Raw genomic sequence first — 10,672 nt, 5'->3', positions numbered from 1 at the left:
TGCAAACAGGATTTTGTTAGTTAACGTTCAGCAGAGTAGGGACAAATTGCAATGGGATTTGAACAAATCCAAGTAATATGATACAGTTTCAGGTTACAGAATTGGCTATTTATTTTACCATTTGCCTCTGGAGCTTTGCCCTAATTATATGCAGCAGAAAAAGTCGTGGATTGATCAATGGAAGTTGAACTTGCCTCACAAAATTAAGCTATTTATCTGGAAAGCTCTCCATGGCTGGCTTCCGATGGTTGCTCTAATTCATCACCGCATCCTATCTATATCACCAATATGCCTCTGCTGTCATGAAGCAACAGAAACAATCACTCATTATTTGATCGATTGCTCTCGAATTAAAGATATATGGTCTCAGAGTTATCTTCGTGATTATCTTCCCCCTCAAAGTCCCAATGACTTTTGGACATGGTGGACTGCATCAACAGAGATGCTTAACCCGTTGAAGAATGCTGACCATAATCCTCAATTGCTTGCCATCATTTGCTGGAACTACTGGAAAGCTCACAACCAGTTGATTTTTGAAGGTTCTACTTCAATGCCATCTGCCATTCTAGCAAGCTCTATCAAGTTGCTCCGTGAAATTCAAAGAACTCCCAATTTAGGTTGTCATCTCCATGAGGCAAGCTCTTAGTTGCATTCAATTTAATTTATCATTCTTTCTTCTTTAAGATTTATCTTCGTTTTTCGACCACGCACCGTTGGATGGATACTTTCAGTGTAGTGTTTTTGAGAAATTTCCACCTTTTATTATACTGTCCTGCTTTTGGACATCTTTATATTTTATTTTTCAATAATTAATAAAATATAATCAACTATTTTAAAAAAAAAAAGCACAAGAACTCAATAAGAAAATAGATTTTCGATTCAATGTCGTGTAGTTGAATTACTACGCAGTTTGGATTTAAAATTTTTAATTAATTTCAAATGGTTAGTTCTTTGGTAGTGGTGACTATTCCTATGGATTTCACAACAATTTTTGAAGTTGTATTTCTCAAAATTAAATTATATGTTTCAGCGTATGAACATCTGTCTTTTTTTTAAAGGAGTGAAAATACACATAATTGGAGATACAAAGTAAAGAGATCAATAAATTTATATAGACTGCTCATCTATCGTTATCAAACACGGTAAATCATCATTCACAAGACATTATATATATTGTTTGTTATCTTTATTTATACCTTTAACAAATTTAACTAATGTCATAGTTGTTTCTAATTAGCTCATAAAATAATCAACAATATAATTCACAATAATAACACAAAATTTCAACAGTTCAGCAAACGCATAAATTTACAATTTAACAATTTATAAACTAATATAAAATTTATTAAAAAACAATTCAAAATCAATTCAACTATTTCAACAATACAAAACTAATTCAACACTACAATTCAATTTTATCATATATTTATTTCTAATCAGCTCATCAACCAATAATTAATAAAATTGAGAAGACAATAGTTTAAGTCATAACCTCTAACTATATAACAAATAAACAATTATTAATACTAGCAATCATAAACCATGATTTAAATAAACTATTAACATTTAATAGTAGATTAAATTGTAAATTATAATATTAATAAATAGTATATTCCAGAAAGAACAAGTATTGTAGAAGAAGCAAGTATCTTTTTTCATCTACCTAAATAGCAAAGTCAAATTTATCTATTTACCCTTTTTTCTTTTTCCTTTTTCTCCTCTGTAGGTGCATTTCACTCACTAGACAATTTTTTTTTTCTTAGGGATTTAGAACTTTTTCTTTAGTAAATTTTAATTAAGGACCTCTTTGATTCTAATATCTTTGTCCATCACCTAAACTTAGAAGTCATTTTCTTTGCATCGTTCTAATCTTACTTAACATTGTAAAATACTAAAATCCAAATCTATAATAGGCTAAAGGTAAAAGCAATACAATTACCATAAAAGGTTACCTGAAGCCTTAAACTTTGAAGTTTGAGATCCAAAAATGTAGCTCGAATTCGGGCCTCAAGGAGTGTAAACATGCTGCCTGCTGCAACCAATTAGAAGCTCGAATTAGGGGGCTCAAGTTCTTGAATACAGCAACGCTGACGTAGGCACCCAACAGCGACAGCCAGTTCCAACAGAGAACGACGACAAGAAATGGAGCAGTGACACAGTCGTGCACAGCAAAGATGAAGGTGATATACGAAAACTTGTCTCTCAGCAAATTTTTTCCGACAAGTGCACCGAATTATCGTCAAGTAAAAATTCACAGTAGAGTGAGGTCGAATTTCACAGGGATTGGTTGGATAATCAACTTTACTTAGAGAATTATTCTAGTTGAACTGAACCAAAATTTGAATTGAGAGTTACAGGAAATTAAATTGGGGGGAAACATAAAGTGCAGGAAATGTAAATAACAAAATGTAAATAACAGAATGGAAATTGCAGGGAATTAAAGTACAGAAACTTAAATTGCAAGAAATTAAAAGAGAATGGGGTTGTTAAGCATAAATGTAACAGCAGAATTAAAAGAATGGGTGAGATTAGAAGTGTAAAAGCTCATTGGGGTTAGGAGATGTTATAATCCTCCGGATCAAATTCATTTTCATTTCTTCCCTAATCAATACATTCATTGACTTTTCTTGGCAATCTTAGGTGATTGGATCCCAATGTCTTGGCTCACCAATCTCTCTATGCTTGAACAATTGCCCAATGTCTTGATTTAATTGCTCATGGGAAGAGATGAAGTTTGGTCACTGATTACACCACACATTTTCATAAATCAAAGTATTGGTAGGATTACATGTCACTATATCTATCCAACCCCCAATTCAATCCAATGTGAGAAAGCGTTTCTAGCATGATTTCCTCATACCTCTCTCAAGGATCAGAGGAAACCCAATTTTGAATAGCTTCTCTGTCAAGATAACTATTCAATTGAATTAAGATCGAAAGATCTCTAGCAAAATCAAGAGAAAAGAAAGAAGAAGAAGAATGAAAACTAGTATTGATCCATTGAATTATTACAGAGCTCCCTAACCCAATGAAGAAGGGTTTAGTTTTTCATAGCTCAATTCAACCCAAAAATGAAAGAAAAGTGCATAAAGTGCAGAAAAGTACAAAAGAAATTTGTGCTAAGAGTCTCTAGAGTGTCTAAGCTCCTTTTCTAACTTAAACTCTCTACTATTTATACACTTTCTTCAATTGGTCTTCAAGTCTTGGGTGTGGGCCTTGGCCTTTTGTTGAAGCAGATTAAAGTAGCTCTCCATGGTGTTGAGGATGGACGTTGGCCAGTTAACGTTTCTGCTTTTCATTGTGCCAAAAAAATGAGTGCTGCTGGTAGTGACGTTTGCCTCAACATTGGGGATCCAACGTTACATTCAACGCTGCTAGCTTGTGCGTACGCATGCTACGTTGTGCGTGCGCACACCTTTAGGTTTTTCTTACTGTGCGTACGCACGCTAGGTTGTGCGAACGCACATAAGGCATTCTGGGCAACTTGAATTTTGAAGAGCTATCGAAGGAGTTGGACCAAACGTTGGATTGCGAACATTTCTTCCAACGTTGTCACTTGTGCATACGCACGCTGCCTTGTGCATGTGCACACTTTCCCTTTTTCTTCTTGTGCATACGCACATCATGCTATGTATACGCACACATAGCAAACTTTTCAACTCCAGCTTTTGAGACTTTGTCACAGACGTTTGACACAACGTAGGCTTGGCAATGTTGCCTCCAACGTTGCTCCTTGTGCGTGCACACACTGCCTTGTGCGTGTGCACACTTTGAATTTTTCTTTTTGTGCGTACGCACACTATGCTATGTATACGCACACAAGGTAATTTTCAAACTTCCAGAATTAAGTCCTCTTGAAGACGTTGGAGGTAACGTTGGTGCTTGGTGCGCGAAATTGTGAACAATACTTTTTCACAACTCTCATAATCCCCGGTCATGAACCCCAAAAACTTGGTAGCTCAATACCATGGTATTACACAACTTCGCACAACTAACCAGCAAGTGCACTGGGTCGTCCAAGTAATAAACCTTACGCGAGTAAGGGTCGATCCCACGGAGATTGTTAGTATTGAAGCAAGCTATGGTCATCTTGTAAATCTTAGTCAGGCAAACTCAAATGGTAATGGTGGTGAACGAAAATAACAAAAAGGTAAAGATAGAGATACTTATGTAATTCATTGGTAGGAACTTCAGATAAGCGCATGAAGATGCCTTCCCTTCCGTCTCTCTGCTTTCCTACTGTCTTCATCCAATCCTTCTCATTCCTTTCCATGGCAAGCTTGTGTAGGGTTTCACCGTTGTCAATGGCTACCTCCCATCCTCTCAGTGAAAGCGATTGCATATGCTCTGTCACAGCATAGCGGAATTCATCTGTCGGTTCTCAATCAGGCCGGAATAGAATCCAGTGATTCTTTTGCGTCTGTCACTAACGCCCCGCCTTCAGGAGTTTGAAGCACGTCACAGTCATTCAATCATTGAATCCTACTCAGAATACCACAGACAAGGTTAGACCTTCCGGATTCTCTTGAATGCTGCCATCAGTTCTTGCCTATACCACGAAGACTCTGATCTCACGGAATGGTTGGCTCGTTTGTCAGACGAGCACTCGGTTGTCAGGCGATCAACCATGCATCGTGCAATCAAGAATCCAAGAGATAAACACTAGAGCCTTGTTGCTTTGTAGAACAGAGTGGTTGTCAGTCACTTTGTTCATGAGTGAGAATGATGATGAGTGTCACGGATCATCACATTCATCAAGTTGAAGAACAAGTGATATCTTAGAACAAGAACAAGCGGAATTGAATGGAAGAACAATAGTAATTGCATTAATACTCGAGGTACAGCAGAGCTCCACACCTTAATCTATGGTGTGTAGAAGCTCCACCGTTGAAAATACATAAGTATAAGGTCTAGGCATGGCCGAATGGCCAGCCTCCCAATGATCTAAGATAGCATAAAAATGAAGATAGCTACCCCAGTCCTTAAATACAATAGTAAAAGGTCCTACTTATAGAAAACTAGTAGCCTAGGGTGTACAGAGATGAGTAAATGACATAAAAATCCACTTCCGGGCCCACTTGGTGTGTGCTTGGGCTGAGCAATGAAGCATTTTCGTGTAGAGACTCTTCTTGGAGTTAAACGCCAGCTTTAGTGCCAGTTTGGGCGTTTAACTCCCATTTGGGTGCCAGTTCCAGCGTTTAACGCTGGAATTTCTGAGGGTGACTTTGAACGCCGGTTTGGGCCATCAAATCTTGGGCAAAGTATGGACTATCATATATTGCTGGAAAGCCCAGGATGTCTACTTTCCAACGCCGTTGAGAGCGCGCTAATTGGGCTTCTGTAGCTCCAGAAAATCCACTTCGAGTACAGGGAGGTCAGAATCCAACAGCATCTGCAGTCCTTTTTAGTCTCTGAATCAGATTTTTGCTCAGGTCCCTCAATTTCAGCCAGAAAATACCTGAAATCATAGAAAAACACACAAACTCATAGTAAAGTCCAGAAAAGTAAATTTTAACTAAAAACTAATAAAAATATACTAAAAACTAACTATATCATTCTAAAAACATACTAAAAACAATGCCAAAAAGCATACAAATTATCCGCTCATCACAACACCAAACTTAAATTGTTGCTTGTCCTCAAGCAACTGAAAATCAATTAAGAAAGAAAGAAGAGAATATGCAATGAATTCCAAAAACATCTATGAAGATCAGTATTAATTAGATGAGCAGGGCTTTTAGCTTTTTGCCTCTGAACAGTCTTGGCATCTCACTCTATCCTTTGAAATTCAGAATGATTGGCTTCTTTAGGAACTTAGAATCCAGATAGTGTTAATGATTCTCTTAGTAAAGTATGATGATTCTTGAACATAGCTACTTATTGAGTCTTGGCTGTGGCCCAAAGCACTCTGTCTTCCAGTATTACCACCGGATACTTACATGCCACAGACACATAATTGGGTGAACCTTTTTCAGATTGTGACTCAGCTTTGCTAGAGTCCCCAATTAGAGGTGTCCAGGGTTCTTAAGCACACTCTTATTGCCTTGGATCACAACTTTATTTTTCTTTCTTTTCTCTCTTTTCTTTTTTTTATCGATTTTTTTTTTTTTTGCTTTTTTCTTGCTTCAAGAATCATTTTAATGATTTTTCAGATCCTCAGTAACATGTCTCCTTTTTCATCATTCTTTCAAGAGCCAACATTCATGAACCACAAATTCAAGATACATATGCACTGTTTAAGCATACATTCAGAAAGCAAAAATATTGCCACCACATCAAAATGATTAAACTGTTATAAAATTTAAAATTCATGCAATTCTTTCTTTTTCAATTAAGCACATTTTTATTTAAGAGAGGTGATGGATTCATAGGACATTCATAACTTTAAGGCATAGACATTAAGACACTAATGATCACAAGACACAAACATGGATAAACATAAGCATAAAATTCGAAAAACAGAAGAACAAAGAACAAGGAAATCAAAGAACGGGTACACCTTAGTGATGGCGGCTCTTTCTTCCTCTTGAAGATCCTATGGAGTGCTTGAGCTCCTCAATGTCTCTTCCTTGTCTTTGTTGCTCCTCCCTCATGATTCTTTGATCTTCTCTAATCTCATGAAGGATGATAGAGTGTTCTTGATGCTCCACCCTTAGTTGTCCCATGTTGGAACTCAACTCTCCTAGGGAGGTGTTTAATTGCTCCCAATAGTTTTGTGGAGGAAAGTGCATCCCTTGAGGAATCTCAGGGATCTCATGATGAGTGGGATCTCTTGTGTGCTCCATCCTCTTCTTAGTGATGGGCTTGTCCTCATCAATGGGGATGTCTCCCTCTATGTCAACTCCAACTGAATAACAGAGGTGACAAATGAGATGAGGAAAGGCTAACCTTGCCAAGGTAGAGGACTTGTCCGCCACCTTATAGAGTTCTTGGGCTATAACCTCATGAACCTCTATTTCTTCTCCAATCATGATGCTATGGATCATGATAGCCCGGTCTATGGTAACTTCGGACCGGGTGCTAGTGGAAATGATTGAGCGTTGTATAAACTCTAACCATCCTCTAGCCATGGGCTTGAGGTCATGCCTTCTTAATTGAACCGGCTTTCCTCTTGAATCTCTCTTCCATTGGGCGCCCTCTTCACATATGACTGTGAGGACTTGGTCCAACCTTTGATCAAAGTTGACCCTTCTAGTGTAAGGATGTTCATCTCCTTGCATCATAGGCAAGTTGAACGCCACCCTCACACTTTCCAGACTAAAATCCAAGTATTTCCCCCGAACCATAGTAAGATAATTCTTTGGATTTGGGTTCACACTTTGGTCATGGTTCTTGGTGATCCATGCATTGGCATAGAACTCTTGAACCATCAAGATTCCGACTTGTTGAATGGGGTTAGTAAGGACTTCCCAACCTCTTCTTCGGATCTCATGTCGGATCTCCGGATATTCACTCTTTTTGAGTGAAAAAGGGACCTCGGGGATCACCTTCTTCAAGGCCACAACTTCATAGAAATGGTCTTGATGCACCCTTGAGATGAATCTTTCCATCTCCCATGACTCGGAGGTGGAAGCCTTTGCCTTCCCTTTTCTCTTTCTAGAGGTTTCTCCGGCCTTGGATGCCATAAATAGTTATGGAAAAACAAAAAGCAATGCTTTTACCACACCAAACTTAAAATGTTTGCTCGTCCTCGAGCAAAAGAAGAAAGAAGAGAGTAGAAGAAGAAGAAATGAAGGAGATGGAGAGGGCTTTGTGTTCGGCCAAAAGGGAGAAGAAGTAGTGTTTAAGGTGTGTGAAAATGAAGGAGTGAAGGAGGGTTTATATAGGAGAGGGGGAGAGAGATGGTCGGCCATTTGAGGGTGGGTTTGGGTGGGAAAGTGGTTTGAATTTGAATGGTGAGGTAGGTGGGGTTTTATGAAGGATGGATGTGAGTGGTGAAGAGAAAGATGGGATTTGATAGGTGAGGGGTTTTTGGGGAAGAGGTGTTGAGGTGATTGGTGAAGAAGAGAGAGAGTGATAGGGTAGGTGGGGATCCTGTGGGGTCCACAGATCCTGAGGTGTCAAGGAAAAGTCATCCCTGCACCAAATGGCATGCAAAATCACGTTTTGTGCCATTTCTGGCGTTAAACGCCGGGCTGGTGCCCATTTCTGGCGTTTAACGCCAGCATCTTGCCCCTTTCTGGCGTTTAACGCCAGTCTGGTGCCCCTTTCTGGCGTTAAACGCCCAGAATGGTGCCAGACTGGGCGTTAAACGCCCAACAGCTAACCTCACTGGCGTTTAAACGCCAGTGGGTGCGTCCTCCAGGGTGTGCTATTTTTCTTTCTGTTTTTCATTCTATTTTTGCTTTTTTCATGGATTTTGTGACTTCTTATGATCATCAACCTACAAAAGACATAAAATAACAAAATAAAATAGTTAATTATAAAACATTGGGTTGCCTCCCAACAAGCGCTTCTTTATTGTCATTAGCTTGACAGAGGACTCTCATGGAGCCTCACAGATACTCAGAACCGTGTTGGAACCTCCCAACACCAAACTTAGAGTTTGAATGTGGGGGTTCAACACCAAACTTAGAGTTTGGTTGTGGCCTCCTAACACCAAACTTAGAGTTTGACTGTGGGGGCTCTGTTTGGCTCTGTTTTGAGAGAAGCTCTTCATGCTTCCTCTCCATGATGACAGAGGGATACCCTTGGGCCTTAAACACCAAGGATTCTTCATTCACTTGAATGATCAACTCTCCTCTATCAACATTAATCACAGCCTTTGCTGTGGCTAGGAAGGGTCTGCCAAGGATGATGGATTCATCCATGCACTTCCCAGTCTCTAGGACTATGAAATCAGTAGGGATGTAATGGTCTTCAACTTTAACCAGAACATCCTCTACAAGTCCATAGGCTTGTTTTCTTGAGTTGTCTGCCATCTCTAGTGAGATTTTTGCAGCTTGCACCTTAAAGATCCCTAACTTCTCCATTACAGAGAGGGGCATGAGGTTTACACTTGACCCTAAGTCACACAAGGCCTTCTTGAAGGTCATGGTGCCTATGGTACAAGGTCTTGAAAACTTCCCAAGGTCCTGTCTCTTTTGAGGTAGTTTCTGCCTAGACAAGTTATCCAGTTCTTTGGTGAGCAAAGGAGGTTCATCCTCCCAAATCTCATTTCCAAATAACTTGTCATTCAGCTTCATGATTGCTCCAAGGTATTTAGCAACTTGCTCTTCAGTGACATACTCATCCTCTTCAGAGGAAGAATACTCATCAGAGCTCATGAATGGCAGAAGTAAGTCCAATGGAATCTCTATGGTCTCAGTTTGAGCCTCAGATTCCCATGGTTCCTCATTGGGAAACTCATTGGAGGCCAGTGGACACCCAGTGAGGCCTTCCTCAGTGGCGTTCACTGCCTCTTCTTCCTCCCAAAATTCGGCCATGTTGATGGCCTTGCACTCTTCTTTTGGATTTTCTTCAGTATTGCTTGGGAGAGTACTAGGAGGGAGTTCAGTAATTTTCTTACTCAGCTGATCCACTTGTGCCTCCAAATTTCTAATGGAGGACCTTGTTTCAGTCATGAAACTTTGAGTGGTTTTGATTAGATCAGAGACCATGGTTGCTAAGTCAGAGGTATTCTGCTTAGAACTCTCTGTCTGTTGCTGAGAAGATGATGGAAAAGGTTTGCTATTGCTAAACCTGTTTCTTCCACCATTTTTGTTATTGAAACCTTGTTGAGGTCTCTGTTGATCCTTCCATGAAAGATTTGGATCATTCCTCCATGAAGGATTATAGGTGTTTCCATAGGGTTCTCCCATGTAATTCACCTCTTCTATTGAAGGGTTCTCAGGATCATAAGCTTCTTCCTCAAATGAAGCTTCCTTAGTACTGCTTGGTGCATTTTGCATTCCAGACAGACTTTGAGAAATCATATTGACTTGTTGAGTCAATATTTTATTCTGAGCCAATATGGCATTCAGAGTGTCAATCTCAAGAATTCCTTTCTTCTGACTAGTCCCATTGTTCACAGGATTTCTTTCAGAAGTGTACATGAATTGGTTATTTGCAACCATTTCAATCAGTTCTTGAGCTTCTGCAGGCGTCTTCTTCAAATGAAGAGAGCCTCCAGCAGAGCTATCCAAAGACATCTTGGACAGTTCAGAGAGACCATCATAGAAAATACCTATGATGCTCCATTCAGAAAGCATGTCAGAAGGACACTTTCTGATTAATTGTTTGTATCTTTCCCAAGCTTCATAGAAGGATTCTCCTTCCTTCTGTCTGAAGGTTTGGACTTCCACTCTAAGCTTACTCAATTTTTGAGGTGGAAAGAACTTTGCCAAGAAGGCATTGACTAGCTTTTCCCAAGAGTCCAGGCTTTCTTTAGGTTGAAAGTCCAACCATGTTCTAGCTCTGTCTCTTACAGCAAAAGGGAATAGCATAAGTCTGTAGACCTCAGGGTCAACCCCATTAGTCTTAACAGTGTCACAGATTTGCAAGAATTCAGCTAAAAACTGATGAGGATCTTCCAATGGAAGTCCATGAAACTTGCAATTCTGTTGCATTAGAGAAACTAATTGAGGCTTAAGCTCAAAGTTGTTTGCTCCAATGGCAGGGATAGAGATGCTTCTCCCATAGAAGTCGGGAGTAGGTGCAGTAAAGTCACCCAGCACCTTCCTTGCATTGTTGG

General features: G+C 39.5%; 1 non-coding gene across 1 annotated transcript; it reads left to right on the top strand.

Moving 5' to 3' along the window:
* The first annotated feature begins 10,184 nt into the window (after nt 1–10,184).
* On the top strand, nt 10,185–10,292 carry LOC112805099 (small nucleolar RNA R71). Its single transcript, XR_003203709.1, has one exon. It is a non-coding gene; the product is annotated as a small nucleolar RNA R71 (small nucleolar RNA).
* The last annotated feature ends 380 nt before the right edge of the window (nt 10,293–10,672 follow it).

The sequence above is a fragment of the Arachis hypogaea genome, chromosome 5, assembly GCF_003086295.3.
Source record: "Arachis hypogaea cultivar Tifrunner chromosome 5, arahy.Tifrunner.gnm2.J5K5, whole genome shotgun sequence".
Taxonomy (NCBI): Eukaryota; Viridiplantae; Streptophyta; class Magnoliopsida; order Fabales; family Fabaceae; genus Arachis; species Arachis hypogaea.
Note: the sequence above shows the minus strand (reverse complement) of the source record. Positions and strands in the feature narration are given on the sequence as shown.